Below are 7,407 nucleotides of genomic sequence, written 5' to 3'. Positions count from 1 at the left end.
AGGTAAACATGTAGTAAAGGTAGTAGACTCATCACTTACAAAGCTAGCATGAAGGTTAAGAGACAATAGTAGTAAGAATAAGTATAATTACAATAATTAGTTAAGGCATACACAAAAGAATGTAAAATGTGGCATCAAAAACATGAAATGTGGGAAAGGGGTAGTAAAAATGTTGAGTTTTAGAGGGTGTTCAAACTTAACTTGCTTTCAACCTAAAATGGACTGTTATACATATGGGCTGATACATGTAAGCCACATTATAACCACAAAGCAAAAACCTATAGTTGGTACACAAAAGATAATGAGAGTGGAATCTAGGCATAACACTAAAGAAATTCATCAACCACAAGGGAAGAGAGCAAGAGAAAAGAAAAGGAACAGGGAGAAACTACAAAACAACCATAAAACAACGAACAAAGTGGCAATATGTACATAACTATAATTATTTTAAACATCAATGGACTACCTCTTCAACCAAAAAACAGAGAGTGTTTAATGGATTAAAAAAAATACCATCTATAAGCTGCCTGCAAGAGATTCACTTCAGAAGTAAAGATACATAGAAACTGAAAGTGAAGATATGGAAAAGATACCCCATACAAATGAAAACTAAAAGGAAGCTGGGGTGGCAATACCTATATCAGACAAAATAGACTTTAAGACAAAGACCTTAAAAAGAGAAAAAGAAGGGGGGGGGGCAACTGGGTGGGTCAGTTGTTAAACATCCCAGAGTTCTGGGATTGAGCCCCACATCGGGTTCCCTGCTCTGCTGGGAGCCTGCTTCTTCTTTTCCCACTCCCCCTGCTTGTGTTGCCTCTCTTGCTGGCTGTCTCTCTCTATGCCAAATAGATAAATAAAATCTTAAAAAAGAGAGAGAGAGAGAGAGAAGGGAATTACATCATGATAAGGGGGTCAATCCAACCATTGTATATAACGTCTGTAAATATTTACGCACCCTATATAGTAACACCTAAAAATATAAAGCCAGTATTAACAGACCTAAATGGAGAAATAGCAATACAATAGTAATAGGGGACTTTCATACTCCACTTGCACTAATAGATAGATCATCCAGACAGAAAATCAATAAGGAAACATTGACCTTAAACAACGTGTTAGACCAGATAGACTTAACAGATATATAAAGAATGTTCCATCCAAAAGCAACCCAGTACACATTCTTCCCAAGTGCACGCAGCACATTCTCCAGGATAGATCATATGTTAAGCCACAAAACAAGTTTTCATAAATTTATTAAGAAGAGCGAAATTATTTCAAGCATCTGTTCTGACCACATGGTATAAAGTTAGAAATCAACTATAAGTAAAAACTGGGCTGTGGGGTGGGCGAGCACCAGACATGATGTCCTCCAGGAGTCTCATGATTCCCATGACAGTGCTGCTCCTATTGCTTTGTGGGGCTCCCTGGACTGATGGGCAGCAGAGTGATGTGCCCATCATCATGTCAAGAACCCAAAAGAGTTGCTGGAATGAGAGCGGTTGATAGAATTTTATGCCCCATGGTAACCTACTTGTCAGAATCTTCAACCAGAATGGGAAAGTTTTACTGAATGGGGAGAAAATCTTGAGGTTAATGTTGCAAAAGTAGATGTCACAGAGCAGCCAGGACTGAGTGGATGATTTATCACAATTGCTCTTCCTACTATTTATCATTGTAAAGATGGTGAATTTAGGTGCTATCAGGGCTCACAGAATAAGAAGGACTTCATAAACTTTATAAATGAGCAAGAGTGTAAGAGTATTGAACCCATTTCATCGTGGTTTGGTCCAGGTTGTGTTCTGTATGTCAGCACTCTTTCGACTATCTATGTGGATCAGGACTTACCATAACTATTTTATTGAACACCTTGGACTACCAGTTTGAGAATAATATATAGTTTTTGCTTTAGCAACTCTGCTTTCAGGACTATCATTGGGAATCTGTATGAAATTTGTAGCAGATTGACTATATTAAAAAGCTATACTAATCAAAACAGCATGTCATTGGCATAAAAACAGACACATAGATCAATGGAACACAATAGAGAGCCCAGAAATAGACCCACATGTATATGATCAATTAGCTTATAACAAAGGAGGCAAGAATATACAAGGGGAAGTCTCTTCAATAAAATGTGTTGGAAACACTGGATAGCTACATGTAAAAGAATGAAACTGGATTACTATCTTACACCATATACAAAAATTAACTCAAAATATGTTGAAAACTTGAACGTAATATCTGAAACCATAAAATTCCTGGAAGAAAACATAGGCGGTAAGCAACTTGACATTGCTTTTGGAGGTGTGGTTTTGGATCTGACTCTAAACATAGTGGCTACAAAAGCAAAAGTTAGCAAATGAGATTACATCAAACTAAAAAGCTTCTGCACAGTGAAAAAAAATCAACAAAATAAAGACGACCTACTGAATGGGAGAAGATATACCAAATCATATGTCCAATAAGGGGTTAGTAGCTAACATAAATAAAAACTCATATAGCTGAATAACAAAAATTGGCTGTTATAAAAAAGCACAGAAATAGAAGTGTTGGACAGAATGTGGAGAAAAGGGAACACTTGTGCACTGTTTTGGGAATGTAAATTTGGGAAGGTAAAGCCACTGTGGAAAACAGTGTGAAGGCTCCTTTAAAAACTAAAAATGGAACATTCATATGATCCAGCAATTTTTTTTCTGGGTATTTATCCAAAGAAAATAAAAACACCAATTTGAAAAGATACATACACCTCTATGTTCAACATATCATCATTCATAATAGCAAAGATATGGAAACAACTTAAGTGTCCATCAATGTATGACTGGATGAAAAAATGTGGTATATATACAATGGAATACGACTCAACTATAAAAAAGAATGAAATTTGCCAGTTGTGACAACACAGATGGACCATGAAATAAGTCAGACAAAGGCAAGTACCATATGATTTCACTTACATGTGGAATCTGAAAAATAAAACAAATGAACAAACAAAACAAAACAGATGTGGGGAACAAATTGGTGGTTGCCAGAGGGAAGGGAGAGTGGGGGAAAGGAAATTGGAGAAAATGGTCAAGAGGTACAAACTTCTAGCCATGAAATAAATAATCATGAGGATATAATGCACAATATGGTGACTATGGTCAATAATATTATATTGCTTAATATATAACTTTATATGGTAGCAGGGGAAAACTGAACTTATCGTTGTGCTCATTCACAATATACACAAATATCAAATCACTACATCGTACAGCTGGCCCTAATATAGTGTTGTATGTCTATTATATCTCAAACAACCAAACAAATAAATGCTAGATGTGGACACTGAGTAATCCACAAGGCAGGAAATCAATTTAATTACATCATCTGTCTATTTCCTTCTAGTTTCAATAATTTATTTTTCTATGAAATAAATTAATTTGTCATTTTTTACTCATTCTGGTTGGGACTGATTGGCTATTTGGTCCAAAAACATTACAAGGAAGAAATCAACAATGAAGATTTGGAAGAAATTCCTGTGCATCCAATGGGGAAGAAAGGTCTTAAGTTCTAAAGTTTTTCTAGATTGTTAAAAATTCCACAAGTAAATGAAAGTTATATGTATTTTCTTGTTGATTCATCATTTTACCCTAGTTGGCAGATGTGTGTTTCCATTAGGTCCCTAGCCTATCAATGTGCCTTGTGTTTTTTGAACGACAGACTCAGAAGACAGAATCAAAATGCTGTGCTATATGACATTCAATATCTGATCAATTCCTAATTTTTTATGTTAAAAAGAAGCTCTACTTTAACTACAAAAAACAGATCCAGATTGTTCTATCAAAAGTTAATTATTTCAAGAATATGTTATAATTGCTTTTATATTCTAGGACTTAGAGAGTTTAATATATTCTATTATACTTATATTTCACATTGATTTTGTGATATGTGAGGGAGGTAAAAGGAAGAGATGTGCCCAGAAGAAGAGCAAAGTAATTACTCTTACTAACCCAGTTTGTTAGTAAGAATGAAGGAAAATATTTCAGGAAGTAGTTTTTGATCAGGAATTTATTCACAATAAAGATATAGCCAGCATGAATTTTCAGTCAATACTGAGTCAAAGACAAGTTTTGAAATGTCTAGTTCATTGCTAAACTCCAACAGCTATGCTTTTTCCCCCCCCACTTATTCATCAGTCTCATGAACTCTGAGATTATGAGACTATAGCATTTCTTTAAAAATAAAGGAACTTGAACAATTCTCCTGTGGCATATGCAAACCACAGCTCCTGGGCCAGTTGAACTATGCTGTTGAGTGGCTTCGTGTTCAATAGCAGTGATGGACAAGTTCCTCTTCGCTGACCCCATTGCCATCTGTCATCCTGGATTCCACCTACAGTGCATTGTATGAGCTACACTGAACAGGTTTCACCCTGGTCAAGGTCACTGCCCAGCCAATCAGAACTGATGGGGTCACTGCAAATATCCAAATTACTTCCAAATGGAGGTGCTGACAGACACTGTTAATGAGGACTGTTTTGTCAGACTTGTTGATGACCTTTGACAACATTGCTCTTCCAGACTGTCAAGACTAGTCTAGTTTTTCCCCCTCTGACATTTAGGTGGTATCTGATACTTAAATGCACAGTCGAAGGTAATCTGAATACAGTGTCCAAAGATGAATTTGCAGGAGTGACAAAATTGATAGCATCATTATCCATCCATTAGTTAAGAAAATATTTTAGTTCCTTATCTCAAGAAAGATCTAAGCCTGCACCTCTGTGTAATTGTTATTGGAGAAGCGGATGTTAAATACACAAATCTATATATTTGTGACTATAGCTCAATGATGGCAGCAAAGCAATAATCCTACTTCTAAGCAATAGCATGAGCCTACTTTTCCACTTGTGTCCTGTGATGGCCAATGAGGTGCAGAATATGGAAGAGAATAGATCTCAAAGCTATACTTTATCATTCTAAAATAATGACATCTGCATGTGCTGGTGTAACAAAATTATCAGGAAGAATATCAGATAGACTCCAGATCGTAGCCTGGCCCATAACATTATAGAACATTTCGTAACATTTCCAGCTATCCTCTGTGATAAATCAGTCACATCACAACATTCTCAAGAAGCCATTTAAAATGATGAGGCATTAGAACGTTTGTAAATGTGTGTGTGTGTGCACCTACATATAGGTAGACCATTGACAACTCTACAGTTCAATAAAAACATCTAACTTCGGGCGCCTGGGTGGCTCAGTCGGTTAAGCATCTGCCCTCAGCTCGGGTCCTAATCCTAGGGCCATGGGATTGAGTCCCATGTTGGGCTCCTTGCTCCACTGGGAACCTGCTTCTCCCTCTGCCTCTGTCTCTCATAAATAAATAAAAATCTTAAAAAAAAAAACCCATCCAGCTTAGAAAAGATTAATATATAATTTTGTACTTTAATTTTAAAGTTATTTTACCCAGAAGCCTTCTATGTATATTCCATACATTCAGTTATATCTGTGACTTACAGTTAGATACCACTTTTTTTCCAAGATTTCTTCTTCACAGTCACTGATTCTTTGTTTTGGTTGTCTATAAACTTAAATTACCTGAAGTGAAATCCTTATACAACTCTATTTCCTTAACTCCCAGAGCAAGTTCCATGACCTCTCTGTTCTCTGCCTCCTCAAGCAGATTAAACTCTGTTAATAAACAGATCCTCACCACTTGTTGCCTCTCTCAGGATGCTGTTTGCTCACCTTTCTTCCAACTGAAATCTGGAAGGCTGCAAGGCTGCTTCACGACTGTTTCACAGCTTTAGATGAAATCACTTTAGCCTTAGAAATTTCTTTAGAATAACCAGAATTTAAGAAATACTGTCTGTGCTGCTTAAAAATCCCAGGTGATCATAGTTGCTTCTAATTATTTGCAAAGAAAAGGAACACGGGTTTCTCTGTGAAGAATGGGAAGAAAAGAAGAAATAAATTGTTTTCTCCCTCCAAACTCTACCTTCACCCTTTAAACCAACAATTATAAAAGATAGAGCCTTACCACTCAAAATATGGCCTGCAGACCAGCAGCATGGGCATTTTCTAGAAGTTTGTTAGAAATACAGAATCTTCAGATCCATCCTAGACCTACTGAATGAAAATCTAGCTTTTAACAAGGTTCAGAGGTGATTTATATGCACATTAAATTTTGAGAAGCACTGGGATAGAGGAGATAGAGTGATGGGGGGAGATGGGGAAAGGAAGGTCACTTGGGAGGAGGGTAAGACGATGTTGGGTTAGGTCAGGGGTACATCCATCAATGGTCAGACCACAGTATGCTGGCTTCTCTGCAAAAGAGAGGCAAAACACAGGACACACTTGAGCTTTTTAATGACTTTTTGGGATCATTTTTCTATCCCCTATACCTGTGGTTGTTTGTCTTACTCCCAACACCTGTTTAAAAACCAAAAACAATGATACTGACAAAGAAATTCTCAGCTACTGCTGAGAAAATTGGAGAAAGTTGTCACTGTGACCCTGAGGGTAAAGCTCTTCATGTTTTCACCAAGCAGAAAATGCGGATTAAGGAAAAGCATATTCTTGCTTCATTTTGGCCCCATTTTCCACCAAGACCCTGTGTAGCTGAGCAAAGCCAAATGAGACTGACCAGAAAAATCTGGTCTAGTTAGTGCAATTGAACAGCAGCCAGGCAATAAATTGGAATCCCAGGAACTCAAGCTCTTACTTATTTTATGCTGGCAGCCAAAAAGAATAATTTTGGGGGGCTTGTGTTCGCTTTTCTACACTATATAACCATAACTCCACGTCACTTATGGATATAGAAAAAGTACCACATTGAGAATTAGAACTGGCTGCATTACCAAATGTGTTGACTTCTTTCTGGGTCTTGGTTTTATAATCTGTATAATGGTTGTATGTAACAGCTTTTGGGACCATGCTGGTTTTCTTACCTGTCCTCACACTTTTCACCCCAGAGTATTCTGATTTGTAAGAGCTTTTCAACTAAAAACACGTTGTTCTTTAGCTCTGGCTGTGTCAGTGTATCCTGACAATGTGTGCTCCTTGCCCTAGATTTTTTGGATTCTTAAGCCCTACATTTGCTAAATATGTCAGAAAGATTTTCCCAACTAAATTGCGCATATTGTGAATAATTCTACACATGGGTGGTATTTTAACCTAATCTCAATCATTGATTTTTCTTGTGATAAAAGTGATGTTCTGAGATGTTATAATTGTTGTTGGCACAACTGGAAGTTATTAGAAATTCTGATGTGATGGAATCATATTATCTGCAGAGACAAATGTCTAATAAAAGGAAGACAAAGCAAGAAGTTCCCATTCATAGAAATTACTCTAATATTTCCTACCAAAACTTATCACCAACATTAAAAATCACTTGGGTCTCATCGGGCACCTGTGGATAACT

The 7,407-nt window shown here is 36.8% G+C and overlaps 1 pseudogene; it reads left to right on the top strand.

The window, feature by feature from the left end:
• The first annotated feature begins 1,359 nt into the window (after positions 1-1,359).
• Positions 1,360-1,965, top strand: LOC103658776 (annotated as a pseudogene).
• The last annotated feature ends 5,442 nt before the right edge of the window (positions 1,966-7,407 follow it).

Source organism: Ursus maritimus, unplaced genomic scaffold (genome assembly GCF_017311325.1).
Source record: "Ursus maritimus isolate PB19 unplaced genomic scaffold, ASM1731132v1 scaffold_3, whole genome shotgun sequence".
Taxonomy (NCBI): domain Eukaryota; kingdom Metazoa; phylum Chordata; class Mammalia; order Carnivora; family Ursidae; genus Ursus; species Ursus maritimus.
The sequence above is the reverse complement of the archived record's forward strand: the minus strand, read 5'-3'. Positions and strand labels throughout refer to the sequence as shown.